This window comes from Urocitellus parryii, unplaced genomic scaffold (assembly GCF_045843805.1).
Source record: "Urocitellus parryii isolate mUroPar1 unplaced genomic scaffold, mUroPar1.hap1 Scaffold_71, whole genome shotgun sequence".
Taxonomy (NCBI): Eukaryota; Metazoa; Chordata; class Mammalia; order Rodentia; family Sciuridae; genus Urocitellus; species Urocitellus parryii.
This window is the reverse complement of record NW_027554142.1, coordinates 925,477-950,644: the sequence shown is the minus strand read 5'-3', so window position 1 is coordinate 950,644 and position 25,168 is coordinate 925,477. Positions and strand designations below refer to the sequence as shown.

General features: G+C 39.7%; 1 pseudogene; it reads right to left on the bottom strand.

Annotated features, from left to right (window-relative positions):
- Positions 1 to 1,619: 1,619 nt before the first annotated feature.
- LOC144252955 (rap guanine nucleotide exchange factor 2-like) lies at positions 1,620 to 24,492 on the bottom strand (annotated as a pseudogene).
- Between the last annotated feature and the right edge of the window lie 676 nt (positions 24,493 to 25,168).

Sequence of the window (25,168 nt, the reverse complement as noted above, 5' to 3'; positions counted from 1 at the left end):
CATGTTTGGAGAGCAATGGTGAGTTAAAGATAAAGGTTATTTGGAATGTTTGTAGGAAAAATGGACAGGATTGGGTTATAAGTGAATATGGGGTGGCAGGTAAGAGATGACATGAATCATTTCAAGGCTTCTGGGTGTGGACAACTGAAAGAATTGTGGTATCATTCACTGAGGTGGGGACTGTTGGACAAGGACAAGGGGTAAAAGCTAAGATAGGTACTAAATAGGCAGCTGGATATCTTGACTGATACTTTATAGTATCTGGTGTGGAGATGTGATTTTTAAGTTTTATATGATGATGATAACAAGGCTTGGGTGTGTTTTCCTAGGAAAAGAGTGTATAGTGAAAAGGAGCAAAGTCAATACAAAAACTCCAGAAACCAAGGCATAAATGTTATATATTGTGCCAGAAAATATGGCTGAGAAGGAGGGGCCAGAGTAGCAGGAGAAAAAACCAGTGGTGGCAGACAATGTTTTCAGAAGGAGGAAATACTCAACATTGTACATGCAGCTCAATGAATTAAGAAAGAATTCCAAAATAGTCAAAGGACCTAGTGGAGTAGAGGCCTTGAGACATTAATACTACAGATGGAATGATGGGTGGAAGCCAGTTCAGAGATACCTGAAAAGGGAGGGAGAGAGAATAAAAGGAGAAGGCCAGCATATGTAGCTCTGGAAGGAAGATGAGATAGGAAAGACTCCAGGAGGAGACATGGGATCCATGGTGGTGTGTCTTAATGGGAGCTTCTAGGACATGTTTAAATGTGCTTTGGAAGGGTCCAGTTAGGAGGAAAATGGAGATTCATAAGTTTTCTGAGAGGACTTTGCTTCTAATTCCCAACTCTCCACTCTTCCATAGTCCTCTCAGATTACCCCAAATGGAGATTTCTATTCCAGTACAAGTGTGAATAGAGTTGTAATCAATATTTTAATTTAATTCTTTCAGATTTACCCAAATAGAAAGGTATTTACTGAGAGTGATAAAAATTCTTTGAATGTTCATGTGGAATATGTGCACATTCAGGCGTGTTTGGGAAGGGGTGTTTGTAAAAGTTTCAAGACTCTAGGGAAGTAGTGTAGTCATATGTCACTAATTTGAAGTTTTGTAAACAATTCCAAAATCGGTTTTATTATTCATCTATCTTTCACATAAAAAAGCACACACTTTGAAAACCTTAAATTGTTATCACAACTTGAAGCAAAACAATTTGCAGAGAAAAAAGGCACACTTTTCCATTTAAGTCATTCTTGGTATTTGCAGGTAAGACAGCAGATGTCATAAAACTCGAATGTCTAAATTTCTGTTTATCAAGTATAAATACAAAAATACTTAAGGAAAACAGCTTACATCAATGAAGAGGTCTATAGCATACTGTCACCCTCTGCTTCCAAAACAAAACCACAGTGTATAGGAGCTTAACTGCCAAGCAGTAGGCTTAACAAAAAAATGGCCCTTAATAATCAACATGGAACTCCTTATTAACAGAGACTTGGAAGAAGGGATGTGAAAGAATGCTAAGGAAAGCCATCTACCCTCAGAGGTAGACAGGGTTTAGTCATGTTCTACCATTATTTCCTGCCACACCAAAATTTGTTTCCACAATGCTGACAGGATGCCTCTAGAACAAGACTGGCACAGAGTCAAAAGAAGAAGTGCTGAGAAGACTGGATCATGAAGAAATTTCACTGTGACCAGAATCTGAAAAATTATATACAGTACCACTGGGAGCCAAAGGATTACCTGCATGAGAAATAAAATGACATAAGTTAGACATTCTAGGTTCACAACATCAGAATGAAGTCCACCAAATACAAGCAACAAAGAAAGTAGCCGTAGCCGTGGATTATCACCATTGAAGTAGGGTTTCATTAACAAAGTGTATACAACATTAAAGTAAGTGTTTAATCTGATGGAGCTAAATCATGTAATTAAATGTTAAAAAGGGACACATACATCTGTGTTTGAGTGTGTGTGTGTGTGTGTGTGTGTGTGTGTATGTATACTGCCATAAGTGTATTTATACTGTCATAAAAGCTATGAAATGATGCAGAAACCACGACATAACTTGAGTAATTTTAGCTCCCTTGGCTTTGAATTACACTAGTATTATAACCCATAAAGGGACACTGGGTCTGGGGGCAATGACACACGCCTACAATTCCAGCAGCTCTGAAGGCTGAGGCATGAGGATCATGAGTTCAAAGCCAGCCTCAGAAAAAGTGATGTGCAACTCAGTGAATCTCTAAATAAAATACCACATAGTACTGTGGATGTAACTCAGTGGTTGAAAGCCCCTGAGTTCAATCCACATCACCCTCCCTACCAAAAGTAGAAACTGGGCTGGAGACAAAACACAATAGTGCTTGCCTAGCATATACACATGGCCTGGGTTTGAATTCCAATATTGGGAAAAATAAAAACAGCTGAGTAGACTTGAAATGAGATTTTTTTCAAACTTCAAAGTCATTAATCTTGTTTTTAATTTTTAGAGTGATAAGTGCAGCAGAGAAAAATTCAGCTGAAGATTGTATTCAAAAACAATAAGAAATAACACCTGAAGAGTGCCTCTTTGGCATTTTGCTACTCATTTTTCAACATTAAGAGTGAATTAGCAGGATGGGGTTGTGGCTCAGTGGTAGAGTGCTCACCTAGCACGTTTGAGTCCCTGGGTTCGATCCTCAGCACAAATAAAAATAAATAAATAAAATAAATGTATTGTTTCCAATCACAACTAAATAAAGAAATACATAAATAAGTGAAGAATGTGTTAGCTGAATCACATAAAAAGCTAATTGTTTAGGATACAATGTGTACTTTCCCCAAGACCATCATTGTAAAATGCCTCAAAACATCTCCATTTCCTGTCCTAAACAGATCATATAACATTAATGCAGAAGAGCTCTTTGAAAACAAAACATGCTAATACTCCAGATTTATTTTTTCATTATGTTAATATGAGTCTTGATTATCTTTTTGTTGTTATTTTTAAAGAGACTACATTTTAGGCAATCAAAATCTTTTCCTTCTATGGATTCATTCTTATATTAAAAATAGTTAATTTTCTTCCACATAATTCTCCAGGTTCACCATGTCCTTAAATCTCCTTTGTTACTAAAATATTTCTGAAAATATCAAGGAAGAGGCTTGTCTTGATTTGTTTAATAGAAAAGAAAAGCAAACTTTCTCAGGGTTTACTTTTTTCTTTTCTATAATATATAAAGGACACCACAGTAGATTTATATCCTAAATGTATTATTTTTATGTATAAATATTTAGAATATATATGTATTATAAATGCTCCCAACTGAAGTATGTTTCCAACTGTTTAATAAACAGGTACTTACTCATTTAGAGTTTACACATGGGTTTAAAAGATTTAACATATTCTTATATGAAATATCTTTTAATAAACAAAAGTACAAATTCTAATAAGCAAGATTTAAATCCCTCCCTGAAATTTTGCTAAAAAAAAACCCAAACCCAAACCCAAACCAAAAGCAAAATAAAAAACAGTAAGAAAAATCATCACTCAGATGGAGCACCTGACATTGGAGGAATTCTTCCATTTCCTTCATCTATTGAGATGAAGCAAAACTGGGGTGGGAAAGAGAGGAATCATCAGTCTTGGTTTTCTAATTACTGTTTTCACTTTCAAGAGAAGAGGAGGTACTGATTAATACCCAGAACAAGAAGATCTTAGCTGACTTCCACTACCACTTAACAACCAGATGAGAAATGAATTGAGACATATCCACCATTTAAAAAGGGCCTAAAACTGAAACCCACACAAAATGCACAGATGCCTGAAATGTATACAAAGAAAAGCAGTCATTTGTTGAGTGAGTTAAATCTAGTAATTGATTAACCTTTTAGAACTTCCTCAAAAGAAAACTAATTCTTAGCTCCTTCAATACTGATTGACACCCACCCTTTCAATTAAAGGGCAGGAGGAGGAAGGAACATGGCGAGTAATGGGGAAGAGAATTATCATCTATTTTAACATAAGAAAGTATCCATATAAGGAGAATATTTACATTGCCTAAAACACAGGACCCATATTAACACAGTGGATATATAAATCCGGAACATCAGTATTTTTTGTTTCCAAAGATCTCTTCTCTGTGTTAATGTTTTTTGATCAAAATTAGTTATAAAGAATTTTCAAATAAAGACTATCTTTTATACACAGGGCCAATAAAACCCATAAATTTTAGAATAATTTTATATTTATTAATTTAATTCTATTAAGTATAAGAATAATATTAAAAAGAAATACAAAAAAATTTCCAAGTATATTCACAGAGGGCAAAAAATCCATTGAACATCATAAAAGAGATAGTTAAAATTATTATAATATTAAAATTCTATAATACAATACAATATAATAGTTCTAGAATTTACTAAAACTGAAAAGTATAGATTTTGATAAAGGAAAAGAACAACTCATTTAGTTGTTCATTTCTACCTTTCCTTGGAGAACTCTATGGGAAGTTGGAGGAGGAGACAGCTGTGAAGATGCCTTTGGTATTTTATCATCAGCTGGATTCTTGTGACATTCCAAAGTTCCTTCCTCAGTCAGGAAAAGAGTTTTCTTTAAAGCCTGTGGACAGCCGATGCCTATTAAAGAAAAAAAATTAACTTAGATATGCATTTTGAAGACAAAAATAAATAGTAATGACTAAATACATTTTTGTGTTAAGATTTACTTTTACAGTCTGATTCAACTTATCTACAATCTAAATGTTCTTTGTGTTACTACTCATGGTACAAACAGATCACCAAAGGCACAAGATACTTGGAATTTTTTTATAAACGTATATTTTTAATTGTATGTGCACACAATATCTTTATTTTATTTTCGTATTGTGCTGAGAATTGAACCCATTGCCTCATGCACACCAGGTGAGTGTTTTACCTCTGAACCACAACCCCAGTCCTGGGGTTTTAGTTTTGACTGGTATCTACAAGACTACTATAAACAGATTTTTTCTGATATTTTACTTTGTATTTCAAACCTGAAAGTTGTCACTTTTATTCAACAATGAAGAATAAACATACAATTATAAAACATCTGAATTTAGGATGACAATGTCACAGCCAATTTCAACTCCAGTTGTTTCAGTTTTAGGATGGAAACACATTGTGGTGTGGGTGGAAATGTTAGCTGTGGAGAAGTGGGAATGATGGAGAAAAGCAAAGGGGCAAGGGTTAAGAGGAACTGTCTCAAACAGTGAATGAAAGAGCTGTAGGAATTCTGTGCCCTGGTACTTAAACAAGCACATGAAAGAGGAGCAGGAGACACCATGTAAAAACACTGTGTCAGAGAGACAATGACAGAAGACCTCAGCAGAGGGGTGGGCCACTGCAGGATCCAGTAGCATGAGGATTTAAAGTGGCTCAACATTATTTTTCAGAAATAAAGAAGTCAAATTTTACTTTGAAATAAAATTATTTCATTAATTAGAATGGGGAAAAATCCCTCTTATTACCTTTAAGTTACTATTTTATATAACATTGCTTTAAATATATTATACTAAACATAATAAGATGTCAAGTTATATTTCAATCACATGTAATTTCATAAATCCAAAATGAGCTAAAATATATTGAGATATTCTGTATAGAAAGTGAGAGAGAGCTTCATATGTAGGCATACACATGCATTATATAAAATATGGCTAAAAAGCTGTTTTTAGCTAAAAGGAAGATTGATTATCTTCCAAATAAAAATGTCAGCACAGGAGACAGAAGTCAGCCTGCAGGGAATTTAGGAATACATATCTGTTGAGAGCAACAGCAATCAAGACACATGTAGTTTGATTTTTTCAGATAGGAAGAATGACACAAAATATTTAAAAGAGGACTGATGTCAAGTAAAGGTGTTCTTTTCTCACATTCCCATAAAACTCAACAAGACACTTGCTGGTCAAGAGGAACAGGGAAAGGATAGAGTCCGTGAGTGCTCCAACACATTAATAATGTCCAACTCACAGAATGCAGGAACTCCATTCCTGCCAAATAATTTTATCTAAACAAACTCTTTGCTATCCATCCCCCTTTTAAGATTTCTTTAGTTTTATTAGCATTGTTTCCTTCTACCTATATGTAGAAAAAGAGAGCCAATCCATTTCATAAAACTTACTTGTTTTACGTTCATATAAAGGGCCTAAGCCAGTAGATAAGTTTCTTTTTTAACATTTTTTAGTTACAGCTGGACACAATATCTTTATTTTTTATGTGGTGCTCAGGATTGAACCTAGCACCCAAACATGCTAGGTGAGTGCTCTACCTGTGAGCCACAACCCAGCCTTAGATGAGTTATTTTCAATGGGAAAAAATAAAAATGTTTTTTGCTGTTTAACATTCAGGCATTAGATGTATTCTCACTGCTCCCAAGTTTCAGAATCAGTGATTCAATAAAAAGAAGTCACCTTCATGCCTACCATGCACAAGGCCCAGAGTTCCATCCCCAGTACCATAGTAGAATAAAAAAGAAACATAATCACTTCCACACAGATCACATAGCTGAAAATATTGCGACTATATTTCTAAAATTCATTGATTATAAGGCAAAACTAGTTGAAAAATCATATATGAACATAAACTCATTACTAGAAAAATTAAGTTACTAAATGTGTAACTTGTACATTTATTTCCTTATTTTGCCAAGACCAAAAAATGTTATTTAATAATATATTATGTGTAGAAACTGTGTGATCACTGGTAAAAATAAAGTGTAACTTGCTGAGTATTTGTTTAGTTTGGAGATAATAGTCACAAAGAAATTCAAGCATGATAGACAAGTTAGTCCAGATAAACATTTTTTTTTAATGTTGGTTGTTAAAAACATTACATAGTTCTTGACATATCATATTTCACATTTTGATTCAAGCGGGTTATGAACTCCCATTTTACCCCGTATACAGCTTGCAGAATCACATAAGTTACACTTCATTGCTTTACATATTGATAAACTCATGTCTGTTGTATTCTGCTGCCTTTCCTATCCTCTACTATCCCCCCTCCCCTCCCCTCCCCTCCCCTCCCCTCTTCTCTCTCTACCCCCACTACTGTAATTCATTCCTCCCCCTTGTACTGTTTTTCCCTTTCCCCTCATTTCCTCTTGTATGTAATTTTGTATAACCCTGAGGGTCTCCTTCCATTTCCATGCAATTTCCCTTCTCTCTCCCTTTCCCTCCCACCTCTCATCCTTGTTTAATGTTGGTCTTCTTCTCGTGCTCTTCTTCATTTTTTTAACTAATCTGAAAAGCACAGCAAAACATAATACCAAAAAATAAAACAAAGTTGGAATGAACCCAACTACAGGGTGTAAGTATAAAAAAAATACAAATTTTCAGAAACAATAATAAAACTCACTTTAAGGAAAAGGAAGGGGAGGAATGAGTTTCATCACTTACCAAAAGGTGGGAGATCCTTCTCAGACACCTTTTTCCTTAAAGTATCGAGGACCACTGTGGGAACCTGCAGTCTGTGGTTGACCTTATGTGGTTGGGGATGTACCTTCTGCTGTGACTCTGTCCTAAGAGCCACTTGTGAGGTCTTGGATACAACAGGATTTTTGTTACCAGGATTCTTAGGCACTGGAAATTGTTTGGTTTGAAATTATTACAAAAAAATTAAAATGTTAGTAGCTATTTAGAAGACAATTGTAGAACTACAAGAGTCTTTCCTGATGTCAGAATACTAAAATACCCATCTCTCCCAGCTGTTACTTATAAAGGCCAGAAATTGAGAGGGGGGGGCCCTAGTTACAGAAAACGAGAGAGCACTGGCAGGATAAAGGTATTTAATTAAGGAAATTAGTAATCTTGAGGAAGATTACAAAGGAAAACACCAAATAAAAAACAGAAAGGTGTATGGTTTGTGTTCCCTGAATGGGGTAAAAGCTGCAACAGGAAAATCACCAGGAATAATTTTGTAAAATGACATCCAAAACTACTGGGCACATCTGAGCTAACTTTTAATTTAATAAATTCTACAAACTATAACCTATTGACTATCAACTTCTTCTATAGAGAATCATATATGTAAGCAAATAATGAACAATTGATTATGTATTACACTATGCAAAAAATTCCATGGTAGAAAAAAGGCAAACCAGTTTATTGGGACAATTAAATGTTATGCATGTAGAATCTTAATATCTAAACAATTCAATGTCATGTTCTTCCCTCATGTGACACACTCAGAAGCTTGGGATAAGGAAAGAAGAGTAACTCTTCCAAGGTCACATTGTTAGTCAGTGTTGTAATCAGGATTTGAAATCAGAGCGCTCTCCCTGAATAGAACAAGCTCTTCACCATGACATAAAGTTCCTAACTGTGAATCTTCTAAATTAATCTATTTAATATTTAAATTCTGTACAACATTATTTTTCACACCTTTACATACAAGGCACAAAATTGTTCTAAATGAAAAATGCGTTTGTTTAGTGTGCATTGATTGAGACTAGTCCAAGGAAGTCTACATGCTAGTCAAGCGCTCTACCACTGAGCTATATTCTGAGGTCCTTCTTTTTTTAAAAATATCTTTTTTTTAGTTTTAGGTGGACACAATATCTTTATTTTATTTTTATGTGGTGTTGAGGATCGAACCCAGCACCCCGCACCAGGCGAGCGTGCTACCACTTGAGCCACATCCCCAGCCCTGAGGTCCTTATTTTTTTTATTTTTAAGAAATGCATCTCTCTTTGATATCCAGACTGGCTTAGAACTCCTGGGCTCATGATCTTCTCTCCTAGTCCTCCTGTGTAGCCAGGACTAACTACACATGTGATCTATCAAGCCTGGCTCATCGTTAGGCCAACCTTTTAAAATGCTGAGACCTACACCTCAGGCTAAGTTGTGGCCCACTGGGTGGTAGAATTATTGTTTTAAATAACAGCTGAATATGTGGCTGGGAACCATATGGGCTGTGGATATACATGACAGTACAACATCCAGTCCTGTGCCCTCTGACCTGTGAGGCCCCAAGCCTCAGGTTGCTCATTGCTTTGTGAGTATTTTGGTAAGAAAACAAGCAATGCAAATTTGAACTGCATCTGCCCATGTGTCCTGTAAATGAGTACTGGCTGCAGTGGAATGAAACCAAACAACATGAGTATGTCCATCGTCTTGTCCTCCATACACTAACTCAGCTGGACACAAAGGCTTCATCAAGGACAGGGAAAAGGTTAGTGCACTTGAGGACTAGAAACCTACTTGTCTATACTGGGCCTTATCCTGTCACCATGCACATCACTGCACAGGAAACAAACACACATGGCAGTCAGAGTCTGCAACCATTTCCAGAAAAACTCATGTGTGTTGGTTGCTGGCTCACACTGCAGAGACATCACGTAAAGACTCTCCTCATCCATCTCCAGCTCCAGATTGGACAGGTACTGCTTCACTTTTAGAGCTATCTGCCCATCTTCATAAAGCTTTTTGGTGTTGATTAAGGAACTTCTGCATGCCCACATTTTAGGACCACCTGTCTGAGCCACCTCCAGCACTGTTGCATTTGTTCTACACTGGCTGAGAGACCTGAAGGATGGAAAGGTCCTTATGCAACTCACTTGAGCATGGGGTGATTTTATCTATTGGAAACTTCCAGAAACTATATACGTATTCTACATTTCAAAGGTCACATGCCTCATTCCCTAAGCAAACTGTTAAATGGATCAAAGAATACTGCAGATGATAAATCTTTTTTGTTGTTGTTGTTGTTGTTTAAAAAGAATTACACACAATACATACAGAAAAATGTGTTTGACACTCATTCTGATTCAATTAGGAAATTATAATATTTTCCTCTACAGAGCATTCAAATGTTTATATAGAAGACAGTGAACAATTATATAATAAAACTAATGCAAGAATTCAAGGCTATAATCATTAAGCCTTGTATTATCTTTACATCTCCTAAAAATGGTGTTTTAAAGATTCAAATAAAATTAGCTCCACTATTCTCAATTGTTTTCATATTCCTTGTGTTGAATGTGGTGAGTTTTTATAATAATATAATAAATCAGTTAATATAACAATCATGAAAATGTGATCATCTACACACATAAACTGTTTAGCACATGAATGGTTAAAAATCATTTTTTAAAATATTGTTTTATATATAATGGAAACTGTATTTTATTAACCTGTAAACATATGATTTTAACTCTGTGGGCACCTGTTACTTTATTCATACGTACTAAAATATAAGTGCAGTAGTATTTAAATTGCACAATTTAAATATTTTCTAATATTCTTCTTCCCTTCCCCTCCTTTGTGCTCTCCTAATTTCAAGGCACAGATTATATTAATTTTTTTTTTCTGAGAGCCTGGAAATATGTCTGGCCATAGTTCCCCAAATAATCATCAAACATTTCACAGATCTCATGGATCATGACTTCAAAAGCACAGGCCCCAACAGATTAAATTTGAAGTCAGTTTGACATCTAAAATTCTGTTAGGGAAAGAGATTTCAAACAATGAAAATTGTCAAAAATATACCAGGTAGGAAAATAATGCAATGAACTGAGCAAGAACTATGTGTGGCTATGCAAGTCCTCCACCACTTATCACAAACTCTTCTCCCATTTCTTCTTCCTTTACATGAGAGCCATGGAGATTGAAGCACAGGTGCAGAAATAGACAAGGAGTTCACATGTTTAGAAATAAAGGTCTAAACTTCTGCATAAGCCCTTTTACAAGTCCACAAACATTAAACTGCATAATCATCCCACACACACCACCTTACTAGACACATTTTTTTCTGGTTGAAAAGACAAACATATTTATTTTTGTTCTAGAAAAAGATTGACTTATTTTGTCTCCTAGTCAGTTTTTACTAAGGTGACATCTAAATTTATCATGTGAATAAGGAGACAATACTGTCTGGGATATTTACATATTTACAAGAAAGTGTACTAAAAATAAGGAATAAATATCTATGATTCATGTTCACTTAAAAATAGTTGAAGGACAAACTTTTTACAAATAGTCAAAATTACATATGATGCCAAGTTAGACATCTACTCCAAATGAATTTTTGATGTTGATTCTTGGTACATCCTAATATAATGTCTGCAATTCTGCAGATATAAATATGTGAAATTTCTTCATTAGTATGAAAACTCTAAGCTTAAGCTCTCTAGTCCCGTATGTGCCACTGGAGTTGAATCTCTCACCGAGTCCTGAACATGAGACCTGAGTCAATGTTAACTGAAGCCATTCAGCCAACTTGCCAGATCTCTTTTGCAATCATCCTTAGCTTCTCAAAGTTAACCAGCCCAATTAGGTTTGAATTGCTTCCTGTAATTGGCAAAGAAAAAAATGGAAATTACATGGCATCTATTATATACTGCTACAAGTGAAGGTGGAACTCCCCTACCTTGCATTTACCTTCAGGAAGGAATGTCAGATCCTTCTTGATAACTGGGAATAGAGAAATTATGGGAGGTTGCAGGTTTTGACTTTTGAGGACATTGCATTATTTTGCCATGTTCCTGGAAGGGTCAAATAGGTCTTGGAGATCCTGAAATAGCTTTTCATATTTATTGGGAAGTTTTTCACAGGTTGATCCCAGTCTTGCCACTGGTGCCAGGTTTAGGCCACTGAGAGAGGAAGAAAGAAAAGAGGGATGCATGTAAATGTTCTCTTCTGAAATGGATGAAGCAAAACACTGCACTGCTTATTTACTGACAAATACATCTACATGGATGCTTTCCATGGCTGGCAATGTATACAGTCATTCAGAGGAAACTTGGGTAATCCTGGGTGATGAGAATGCCAGATAGAAGCAGAGTCAGGGCCAAGACTGTGGGTTGGATTCGTCTTCCCTTTATACTCCCCTGATCTGTTTATTATCTGCTAGAGTGTAGGTCCCACATGTCCTCAAAGGACATAGTGCTATTTGAAGTTGATAGAGGGTGTCTTTAAGAAGAGGGATTAGAGAGATGTCTTAGGTCACTGAAATATATCTAAATGTTGATGCTGGGACCCTGAATTCTTTCTTTATCTCTTTTTCCTGTCTGAGGCATGAGGGAAGTAGCTTTATTCCACCACATGCACCAGTTTCCTCAACACAGGCTAAAAAGCAACAGAGGCAAATGACCATCACCTGAAACCTCCAAAACTGTGAGGCAATATAAACCTTTCCTCTGTATAAAAAGCTTCTTAGCAGCATTGTTACAACAATGAAAGTTGACTAGCAGACCATCAGCAAAACCTCTAGAATACAAGTGTTGTTGCTTTTCCTCCAATTAGAACAGTGTTTGGCTCACAGCAAGTGCATTTCATAAAACAGAGTAGGAAATGTTCTTCAGTAAGAAATTAAAACAAAAGACACAATAGTCATGACACCATGATCAAACTCCCATCAGATAAAAATGATTAACTTTACAGTCATATTTAACATTAAAATAACTATTTTTTTCATTTGCAATTTCTACTAGGTTCAATCTAAGCACTTAAAGGGGAGGAAAATTAACATTTATTGTGATGCAGCTCCATGCTCTCCAATGGAATTTCACATACATAATATCAAATAATCTTGATAATTTCTTGTGTTATTATTATTTTAAAAGGAAGTTAATTGATGTTCCCAGCAGCTCAAATAGTTTTCACACAGTCCAAGATAAAAAAATAAATAAAATGTGATGGATTTCAAATGTCCAATCTCCAAATCAACATATGGGAGGTTCTTGAAGGTAAGGATATGTAACTGATGTGATTCAGCAATCTGTATACGGGGTAAAAATGGGAGTTCATAACCCTTTTGAATCAAACTGTGAAATATATCAAATTAGATGTAATGTTTTGAACTACCAACAATAAAAAAAAAAGAATCAGATAAAATAACTGTTCACTGAGAGTCAATGACAATCTAGAAAGAGTTAGATTACCAGAATGGTATGAAAAATCTCAGTCATTTATAAACTACCACGTCTTATAAAATCATATGATATCCCTAGAGGGAGATGATTTCTAATCTGTAACATACACTGAATCTGAAGACTGATATGTGCTCTTACCTGATGATTGCAAACATTGAGTTAAAATTCTTGCATTCCCTAAGGTGCAATGCTATCTTGATAAAATTCTTAATGAGCTTCATCCTCTTCAGCTGGTTTGTCTCTCAAAGAATTTCAGATGCCACCCAAAATGTCTCCTGGTTAATGACTTCTTCAAATTTCTTCAGGTTGTGACAGCTAGATTGTGACTTAAGTTTAAATAAGTCATCTATATATTCAGTAGGCTCAATGTTGCAGAAGAGTTCAAAACTCCACATGGAGAGCTGGGTGGCAACTTCCACAGTACTGAGCTGAAGGAGGGAAACTTGATCCTCTAGCAACAACTCCTGAGTATCCTCATCTGAACAAAGCACTTCTGTCTCCATGTTGTTTTTCAGATAATACCTGTGAAAGCAGAAGTGTGTTAGATGTAGTCCAGCCTAATCAGAAGCCTCATGATATCTGTAAAATGTAATCCTACTTTCTAGGGGAAGCTTGACAGAATACAGAATTGAAACCTGGAAGAGCTCTGTTTACCCATGATGGACAGTGCAGTTGCTGAATCCATTGGTAGAAAGCAGAACCCATAAGTCAGAAAAGGACAAGAACAAATTACTTGGGATTTCATTATTACTGACTGAGATACTTTTTCACCATTCCTTTTCTGCTTTCTAAACCATTCCATCCTTTCTTCTACAGAGGAGAGACAATAGTTATTTCTAAGTTTAACGAAAGGTACAGGCTCTATGTGTGAGCAGAAAAAGTCATATCAGGGACATTACTCCATTTTGCAAGAATAAAAAGAAAATCTGACCATTGAGGGGCACAAATTAGATCAGTTCAAGATCATTTAATTAAAAAAATCCCCAAGAAACCTAACAGCTATTCCTTCATGTGATCTTATGACAACAACCCTAAAGCATAACTCAGAACTAGTCCATCTCATTTTAAGCAACTTATTGAAAACAGCATTTAGTTATTTGCTATTTTTCTATTTTCTCCCTTCATCCCAGCCTACTTCCTTCCTTCATTCTTGGGAGGGCAGATGTTTTCTCTAATTAAACTTCTGTAAATGAAGAAAGAGTGGAGGTCCAATTAAGCTGGACTTGTGCAAATTTCACAAAATATCTATGGCAGATAACAATGCATACTGGGCTTTTGACATTCACAGATAGAATGGTCTCCATTTTGATTACACATTAAGCCTATGACAGAGATCCACACATATATTTTTTGAATAATGAATGTGAATCATGAACTTGCAGCTCCATAGTGATCTGAAGAATTCCACCATGATTACAAATATATCAGTGTACATTCAAATGATAATTGAGAAAAACCAACTTCCTAAAATAAAACTACTGTTGAGGTTGGAAATAAAACTGAAGATTACAAACATTATAGTTGATAGCTACAAAACAAATTTTGAGCAACGTCAATGGTAGTTTAGATCTATAACAAGGAAAATTTGAGCACAACAGAACCCTCCAGAAGAAAAATGGAATAATGTTATTTTTTTGAAAACTCAATTTTTAATCTGTATTGGATCTAGTAATTATTTGAGATCCCAAACCTAACTTCTTCTTTCCAACTTCTAGTTAGTTGTGGTTTGAAAGTAAAATTACATATCCCGAACAACAGAAATGTCAATGAAAAGAATGACAAAATCAGCACTGCCTTCTTCCATGTGCCATGGGGTACAGACAGTTATACAGCAATCAACCAAGCTCTGTACCAACTAGAATTTGGTTCCAGCATTCAGGGATGGTTTCTGTAGTATAATGCACAATGACTGACTGGACAGAGTTATTCTGCCAAATACACTGTCATAGATATCTCAGCCTAAAATAATGAAGCTCCTTGAAAATCAGGTCTGTGGGAGCATATGATGACTGAAAATGATTAGAAGAACTGTTTGTGAATGCACACATACAAATAGGAGGAAGCAGCGGGCTCTACTCTGCGACTGCACCTCAAGTTCCTTCTGTTTTATCAGCAGGTATTCTAGAGGGCAAGCCACAGGGGAGGTTGCAAAATCACTCTCATGAACGGACACCAGAGGCTCTGGGGCAGTTTCACGAAGATGGAGGTGAAACCTCAAGGAAGCCCCTGCCACACATGTAGGGCCTCTGTGCTGCTGCTGCTGCTGCTGCTGCTGCTGCTATGGCATCTGCTGCACCAGGTCTGCTCCCTGTGGGCCTCCGTATATGTACCAGGGCACGTACCAGGGCTGGTGGGCTGGTGCAGAGGGTTTGCTTGCTGTGCCCTTGTTGGTTCTGCTCTTGGCAAAGGCACTGAGCTCTTGTCACTGTCTCATGGAGACCCTGCTGTGGGCAAGGCGGGCTGCAGCACAGAGAGTCCCCTCCCTGCCCACATCAAGCCGTGGGTGGGACTCCTCTGAAAGGCAGCGAGGACCAGCCCTGGGCCTTCCACCACATGAGTCCATCCAGCATCCAAGCACCCTGTACACCCTGAACTCAGGCCATCCTTCCCACTTCACTTCATTCCCTGTTTGCCTAATTCCTTCCAGGAAGTTCACCCCGCTGGATGATACTTCCTGTTAGAATTATAGACATATAATTCTATTCCTAGAGAGACCGCTCCAGGGTCCTACTCAGCCAACACCTGTCAGGGTGCCAGTGGGTTCTGGGAGTACAAGGCCAGAGGGCAGGGTTATTCAAGTTGCTCAATGACCAAAGTCCCTCAGCCAAGACAGTAAACATCACATAATATATCTGTCAATGTTACAAAGTTAACAGTTTCCATAACTGTCACACTATTTTGTCTGTCAATGAGGATGATAGAATAAATAAAAACAAATATTTTTAGAGTCATTATATTGAACTCCTTATTCACCATTTGGGGTTCTCCTAATCTGTTCCTGTGGATGTGAGATGTGATCTGATGGGGTTTCTTACTCCTACAACAGCTTCGCTACTACGTGCTCCCTTTGTGCTGTTGAATAATTTTTTCCTTCTTTTTTTTTTCTTTTTGGAATCCTGGGGATTGAACCCAGAGGTGCTCTACCACTGAGCAACATCTCAGACCTTTCTATTTTTTTTTTTTTGAGACAGGGTCTCCACTATGCTGCTAGGTCTGACCTGGAATTTGCCATCCCACCTCAGTCTCCCAAATTGTTGTGATGACAGGCGTGCACAACCTCACCCTGCTAATTACATTTTTGTATGTTGTAGGTTCAACAATACAATTATATATTGTTCTATGCAATTGCTTTTTTAAAATAAATTAAGAGAAGAAAGAAAAAATACACTTTTAGAGTGTCTTTTCTAATTACATAATTACCTTTGTCAGATTCTTTCTTTTTTTCTGTGGACTTGAATTACTATGTGGGGTCAATTGCTTTCAGCTGGAGGGAATTTCTTTAGCAGCTCTTGTCAGGCAGGTCTGCCAGCCACACAACCTCTGGGTCTAGGATATCTGTGGATGGCCCACATTCATTTGGCTGTGTCTCAGATGTGCAGCTGACCATGTTTCTCTTTGAGCATGTCATTCACTGCCTTCTGGGAGAGAGAGCTTCTAGTTCTGGAAAATATGAGCAGCTTTTCTCCTGCTGGTTTCTGCTCTCTTCTTTGTTTTTCAGTGGTTTAATTCTTATGGGTCTGCTGGAGCTCTCTTTGCACAGTTCCTACTGGGTGTCATTGAGATGAATGGTTTTCCTCAAATCTGGGAAATTTTCTGCCATTATTTCTTCCAATATTTTTCCAGCTTCTTTTCCATTCTCCTTTCAGGCCCTCTCATCACATGGTGCACTTAATGGTGTCCCCATTCTATGACACTATTTCTTCTCTCTCTGGGGGATTATGTAAACTGTCAATTTGTGTTCAGATTCACAGATTCTTTCTTGTGCAAGTTCAAATCTACCATTGTGTCCCTACAATGATTTTTTTTTAATTTAATTATTGTACTTCTTCCAAATTTTCATTAGATTCATTTTTCCCCTTCCTGTCTCTGTTGGTATTCTATCTTCAATGACACATTTTTTTCATACCTTCCCTTACTTCCTTAAGTGGAGTTTGCTTTAGTTACACATGTATAACGCTGCTTCAGTCTTTGCTAATTTGACATCTGGGCCCTCTCATGAGCAGTTTCTGTCACCTGCTTCTAATACTGATATGGATGGATGACACTCTCCTGCTTCTTTGACCCTCTTCTATGGTAGTTTCTTGTTAAAAATTGATCATGTTCGTTTATGTATCACAGTAACTCTAGATGCTGAGTCCCTACATTCATCCTTCCCTGGGCCTTGATTTCCTGTTTATTTATTTTATGATTTAGCTGGACCATGGTAGTGGAAACAGTTTCTCTTAGTGTGCGGCCTCTGATGTTGATGCTCAGTAATTACAGCCTGGGGCACACAAACTGCACCTAGGGAAGACAGCAGGGCAGATCTCCAAACCCTGGCTCAAGCAATCCCCTGGGCTGAGCTTCCTCTGGACTCTCCTTGCTGAGTCTCTCTGCAGGTCTCACTTCCAACTGTTAATTCCTACTAATGGCCAGATAACTGCTCATCTGTTTTTGGCAATGCCCTGGAGCAATTAAATTCATGTGCCTTTGCAGGGTGGTTTTGAGACAAGTTTTTGAGGTGTGACACTAAGATGACCCTTTTGCTCTGGCTCTCCTGGTGAATACCTAGCTGGACTGTGGTCTAGCCTGTTCTTGTGAAGTGATGAGTGTCCTCTTAATTGCTGGCCACCCAAATCTCCAAGCCTTCTCAGTGCCTGCAGACTTGACTCTCACCACACTCTGTCCTGATGAAGTCAGTTCCCTTGGGCAGAGCTTCAGAGACTTTGTTTTCCTGGCCACTCTCCCCCTGGCCAGAATTCAGCACCACTACTGCCTGGGCTGGGCTGTGGTCTGGGTGGGGAGAAGTGCAGTGGCCTGCCCCCACCCTGGGGAATGCAGCAGTCCTCAGCTGGGAGTCCAGGAAGGGGATCTCTGTCTTGGCTGCACACACCCAGAATGGAGCCCCTGTCACAATGCAGCAGGTGTCAGAAGGAAGACAAGGGAGAAGCAGGCTGAGGATGTATGCCAGAGTCTCATTGTTCTTATTATGCCTTAGTAGATTTTCTTGATTCAATGGTTTTTTTTCATTCATTGCCACAGTTGCAGTAGCTTCACTAGGGAGAGGGTCCACAGCCATCCTGGAGGCTATCTCGGGTACACATTGTTTTCAGAGTTGCATAATTTTACATCCTTCTTTTTTCATTTGGCTTAATGCTTTTCCACATTATTACAACCTCTACAAATCTCATTTCTGATTATTACACAACAGCCTACCAATGTGTGTTGGGCCATCCTTTCACAAACTTCAGTTTAGAAGAGTTTCAGATTTACAGCAAAGTTGGGGTGACAATGCAGATTTTCAGTGTATCCTGCACCCAGTATTACTTATTACTAACATCTTACATTAATCCATGGTTTGCTTTTACTTTTTTGCTTTGTTGGGTGATGCTGTGATCATCTTGCTACGTACATGGCTCTTTGTATTGTTGGCTCTTGGACTAGATTTTTTTCAGAAATAAAATCACTCAATCAAAGCACTTTAGAATATATTTGATTATAACTTCAAAGTCTCTTAACATAAGTCTATTGTCAAATTTTGCTTAGGGTCTGAGTAGTCATTTAAGTTATAATTTCTAGCTGGATGCAGTATGCACACCTATGTGTGGTCCCAGTTTCTCAGAGGCTGAGGCTGGAGGAACATGGGTGAGAGGCCAGCCCGGAAAACTTAGCAAGATCATCTCTCATAATAAAAAGATTTTTAAAGGGCTGTAAATGTAGTTCATTGGTAGTGTGCCCCTGGGCTCAATCCCTAGTACTTGAAAAACAAAAACAAAGCTGTGATTTCTAGATTTGCTCAGGTAAAAGGTGTGCCTCTTCAGCATGGCTTCTAGCAAAAGGACTGATTGTGGTCCTTGGTATGAGATGATCTTGACAGCACAGGCCAACCTGTTCATGCCTAATCATGCCAGTCACCCTCAGCGATGCAGCAATTCAGACTAAATATATTAAAGGGCATTTTCCAGTTCAACCACAGATAGAACATCAAACAATTTTTATGCCAGTTTAGCTCTCTGTGGTAGAATGTTCATCTACACCAATGAGTCTTGGGTGTGATTCTCCGACCAGCAGAATTTCTGGCCTCAAGAGGTCAGAATTTCAGAGAGCAAGGGCTGATGCTAATGTGCAGGTGTGGAGGTCAAACCTCAAACCATAAAGTCTGACATGCTTAGGAGTCACATGTAGCCCCAGAGCTTGTGTGTGTCTGATGCCAAACTTTTACCTTTTCCCAATGGATAAGATAAAGAATGAAGAAAGGATGTGAGATTCATTAAATAATAATCATTTGGGAGTGATCTGATATAAGAAAAGGATGTAATACATCATTAATGTTACGAAGCCACATTTTGGTATTCAGGTCCATCTGCTTCTGACTGCAGGGAGGTTGCTAGGGCTCAGAGCACAGAGCAGGCAAGCTCTATGTACTCTTTGAACTGGGATCTGAGAGCAAGGTCTTGGTACTGCCTCTTCATCTCCTGCCAGGAACAACCCCCATGAAGTAGAGATGGGCACACAGGAAAGTTCCTGCTATTCATTTCTTAAACTGGAGAGACCAGAGTAGCCACTGGCCACAGCCCACAGTGGGTGACACTGTGGCAGCAGGGAACTGTGGTTACACATCTTGGAGATGGTGCCTTCCTCCACCCACCCTTCAGCAGTGATAAGACTACAAGGGTAACAGCCTAGCTTGCAGGCCCTCTCATAAGTGCCTGGAATGCAGTGTAACTGCAAGTCTCTGTTACCTTCCATCTGGATGGCCTGTCCATTGCAGAAGGTAGGGTGTTAGAATCCACTGTTCTCATGTTGCCCTCTCTTTCCCTTTAGATCTGTGAGTGTTTGCTTTATATGTTTAGGTGCTCCAATGTTGGGTGCATGAGTACTTAAAATTGTCATATCCTGTGGCTGTACTGGCTCCTTTATGACTAGACTATAATCATCTTTGTGTCTTTTTATAGCTGGTGAGTTAAAATCTATTTTATCTGATGCAAGTGTGTTTCTCCTGCGCTTTCCTGGTTTTCATTTGCATGAAATATGCTTCAAAGTGTAAGGGACCAAGCCTAACCCTAACACTTGGGAGCTTCCTTAGAGTTCAAAAGCTCTGCCTTCTCCCTCAAAACAGTCCCTTGAGAGGAGGGATGATGGTTGGCCTGGGGCAGGCAGAACACACAGGAGGCTGAGCCTGAGCCCCCCAGGGAATCTTTCTCACCATCCTGAGTAGAGGCTAAGGAGTGGGCAAGAGAGTAGTTGGCCTGGATCTAAAGAGAGGAAACAGGAAGTGAGAGGGGATCATGTCACTTGGAAGAGAAGCCTAGACAGGCCAGAGAAGGGCTAGTCACCCTTTCCTGAAATAAACTGGAGCCAAATTTCTGATTGGTGTCTAAGATGAAAGAGGGAAGAATATAGGTGTCTAGGAGAGCTCTTGTATGGGAACCCCACTTCTGAGTGAGGAGGAACCCCATTCCTGGGTGGGCAAAGAGAACAGAATAGCTTTAACGGGTATAGCATCCACCCCTGTCCCAGAACTTAACAATTACTAGGAACCACCCAAAAGGGCTTGAAATTCTTATTGTAATCCAAAGTGCCTTCTGGTGCTTGCCAATGTGGGATAAAAATGGTGCTTCATCAGCAGGTACTACCCTGTGTATCCAGTGATCTAGTGCCAAATCCCCCTGTGTAGCCATCAGACTCCTGACCCCACAGTGATCCTTTACACACTGTGATTCCTTGGAGGGATTAGAAAGTCTTCCAGAGAGCCCCTCAAGGGAGCCTGGCACACTACCTGAGCCCTCCTCCAAACTGAGTGCTCAGCCTTTCCTGCAAGCCAGAGCCCCGACAGTCTCCACAGAGGGCATCCACAAGCAAAACCCTTCTGGGACACCTTGTGGCTATGGCAGAAGAAGCCAGTAGCCCTCTGTCATTGTCTTGCTTGATCTGGAGACCAGAAGAAATTAAGATATTCAGGCAAAAGAGCACTCTGGAGTTCAGAGACCAGGCAGGTCAGAATGTACTATGATCTTATAGACACAAATATGCACCATGCAAACTGGCATTCCTAATAATGGCCTTTGGTAAACAGCAGTGTGCTATGGCGCACAAGGGGTTCATCGTGGCTTTAAAATTAAGACACATATTATAACTTGCACATGCAATTTTTCTATTTGTCCCCTTAGAGCTAATCTTCACAGATTGTCAGAGATGATAATGATTATTGTTCACTCTGGAAGCTTCTGCCTGGGAGAAGATGGCAGAAGGAAACTGCCAAACATAACATTGGCCCAGTACATGGATTCAAGAAATGATACCTATGACCAAGGTGGACCATGGTGCAGTGAAGGAAGTGGCTGGTGGAGGAGAGGGTGAGTGAGGAATCATTAGTGAAGGGTTATGAGTAGGGCTAGGGAGCTACTCACATTCCTGGAAGAGCAAGATGGATAAAGTCCCATGGTGACATCACTCTACATGGGTAGAGGGGGAGTCACTGGGAATTTAACCCCGGGGTGCTTTACTATATAGCTACATCCCAGCCCTTTTTATACATTTTTTTGGCGGGGGTTGGGTGCTACTGGGGATTGAATTCAGGGGCACTCTACCACTGAGCCACATCCTCAGCCATATTTTGTATTTTATTTAGAGACAGGGTCTCACTGAGTTATTTAGTGCCTCGTTGTTGCTGAGCCTGACTTTGAACTTTCAATCTTCCTGCCTCAGCCTTCTGAGCCACTGGGATTACAGGTGTGCACCACTGTGCCTGGTTCCTTTTTTTACTTTTTATTTTGAGACAGGATCTCACTAAGTTGCTTATGGCCTTTCTAGGTTGCTGAGGCTGACTTTGAGCTTGCAGTCCTCCTGTCTCTGCCTCCTGAGCCACTGGGATTCCAGATGTGTGCCACCCACACCTGGATTACTTTACATTTTTTTAAACTTTATTGAAATTTATTTTTTGCTTAAAAAATAAATGTTTAACAGGGCATGGTTGTGCATTCCTGTAATCTCAGAGACTCAGGAGGCTGAGGCAGGAGGATCACAAGTTCAAAGCCAAACTCAGCAACTTAGCAAGGTCTTAAGCAGCTCAGCAAGACCCTGTCTCTAACAAAATATATAAAATGGGGGGGGGCAGGGACTATGTCTCAGTGGTTAAGTGCCCCTGGATTCAATCCCTGATACAAAAAATACATAAATAAATAAGTATTTAAGCAAGTCAAATAATGCAGGGGCATATCACAGTCATTACTTTTTTCCTTCCATATTGTCAGTGTTCTCCAGAGAAACAGAACCATTAGGATGTATGTAGAGATGTATGGAAGAGGTCTGGATGTAGCTCCAGGGTAGAGTGCTTGCCTGGCATGCTGGAGGCCTTGGGTTCAGTCCCTAGCACCTCAACAACAACAAAAACACATACATAAATAAAAGCTGCTATGGAAACTGACTGCACAAACACAGAGGCTGAAAAGTCCCACCATGCTCCAGCCACACTCGAGAGAACCAGAAGCGAGGGGTGTGATCCAGAGCCCAAATGCCTGTGAGTCAGAGCTGGGACCCAAGGCCTGAGGACCAGGATGTCTGAGACAAGAGCAGATGGACGTCCCAGCTCAAGAAGTGAGAGTGAATTTGTCCTCCTCTGCTCTGTAGGGGTGGGGGTAGGGGCCCTCTGTGGATCATATTAATTCCCAGCCACGTGGGTGAAGGCAGATCTACTGAGTGAGCTGCTAATCTCTTCTAGCAATATCCTCACAGACATACCCTAAAATAATGGTTTATCAGCTATCTGGATATCTCTTGGCCTCATCAAGGACACATACAATTAACCATTTTGAGTGTGCCATTTTCTCTGTGTTTATTTAAACATATCGAATAATATTCAGATAAATGGGAGTTTGTCCAAAAGACAGTTCTGTTCACTGGATACTGATATTTGTATCTCCAGGGCCAGGAAAGCAAACATACACCAGTCTTCAGGGCTGTGGCCAATGACAAAAGCTCTCATGTCATGCAATCCACTGTTCTCAGCAGCTTAACTGTCACCTCATCCTTTCTGCGAGCAAACCCATGAGACTGGCATTATTATCATTCCCACTTTACAAAAGAGAAGACTGAGGCTGATAGCAGTTAAGTGGTTTGCCCTTTAACCATGAGATCTGGGAGGACAGAAACCCTGATGTTTTGTTCATCACAATATCCTCAGTTCCCAACACAGTGTCAGGCACAAGTTGACCTCAATAGATAAATTTTGGCTGTCCAGGTCCACATGGGGAGCAATAGTCAGGTCAGGTTGGAACCATTTTCTTCTGACCCTTTAGCTAACACACTGCATTGGCAGTGATACAGAGTTTTGCATTGTGGGGGCTCCCCTTAGTCCATGGGAACCACACTGAAGTTGCTCTCTCTGAGCTTGTTCAGACAGGAGGCTGGTGTCTCCTAGGCAAGGCAGGTAGCCTTAGACCCAGGGTAGAGCTCCATCCTGGTGGAACTGCTGCAGTTTCATTCCCTCTCACATCCTTGTGAAAATGACTTTGTGTTCAGCAAGTCTACAAAGGAAGACAGGCAGGAAGGCTTCCAGGAGCCTGGTCAAGGGTCAGTGCTTCATCTTGGCTGATTGAGAAACAATGAACAAATGGATGGATGAGTGTGTTCCAAACACCTGTGGCCAGGATGTTCATGGAAGCTCTCAGTTTACTCCCTGAACAATGGCAGAGTGATTGTAGGAGAGGACACTGAGGTTCAGAGGCACAGAGACTGTCCAGGGTCGAGCCTGTGTAGTCTGAATGCCAGACCAGAGCCTCTCCCCAGTCAGCACCCCACGAAATTCCTTCCCTCCTATTTACCTGCCCCAGCATGTCCCACAGGGTCCCTAGGGCCATTTGCTCTGATGCTAACTTCAGCCCCTGCCTCTTTACATCTCAACCTGAAGCAAAGGCAACCTAAAAAGATAGGAAAGATGCATACAGGAGCTGGTTTCCCAGAAAAAGTTTGCTAACAACTACCCCCAAGTACACGTCTATTGGTATAATTTTTTTGTAGCAAAAATTTTGAGTAATATTGAAGTCCACTTGACCCAGTGAGCCTAAAGGAGAAGAAAAGGCCTGGCTGGGGGGAGGAGGAGCAGGTACACAGAAGAGCTCCATGACTGAGGACAATGGGTGGGGACAGCTGAACACTGAAAGAAGAGACAAAAGCTGTGTCCAGATGGGCTGGGGGCATGGAGGGAGAGTCCTCCCTGAAGGAGAAACTTAGGCACTGGAGGCTGCACCACATACAGAAATCTGCAGAGGCCCAACAGGAAGAGTACCTCACAGGAAATGCCGGTGGCCAAGAATGTGAGACGCAGGCAGTCCAGCCATGTAGGCAGCTCTCTAAGAAGTGGGTCAGGAGTGTAAGATGGGCAGGTGACCATCTGAAACATTACGGGCAGCGAGATCAGTTAGGAACTTCAGCAAGGGCAGTTATGGGAAGGTGGCCTTTCCTGAGACAGGTTGGACAACAGTTTTACTATGTTCTCATTGACTCATGCTCAGCTATTGCTGCAGGCAGAGGAGCCCAGCCAGGAGGGAAAAGAACACCGTGTGCTGTGGGGTTTTTTTTTGTTTGTGTGCTTGTGTTCATTGTACGTGCTGCCTGAAATCCACTCATTAAAAACAACCAACTTCTTTACAGGTGGATTTAACTGAGGGGCCATATTCACTTCTGAGATGAGTGACTTTTTGAGACTTGCTCTACCTTTTGGAAGCCAGACTTCTGACAGTTTCCTTCTTGTCCTTCCCCCATGCCTGCCTTCCCCTCTGGAGTGCACACTGGCATAAGCCCACAAATTCACCCCAGGGTTGCACTGTCTCTTCAAGGGGCTTCCGTGGGCCCTGTCCATGCTGAGAGAACCCAGCCAGTCCTGCAGATGCTCCTCTGCTGCTCCTCCTCAGCAGGAATTAGGCTGCTGATCTTCAGGAGGATTGCCTCTGAAAGCATGTGTTGCCTCCCTGGTATTGTGATGCCGTTCTCTGATTCTCCTGCTGCTGCTCTTAATAATCAGTATTAAAGAAAGAAAAAATAAATGGTTAACCTCTTCATTGGTCTTCTGCGCAGTG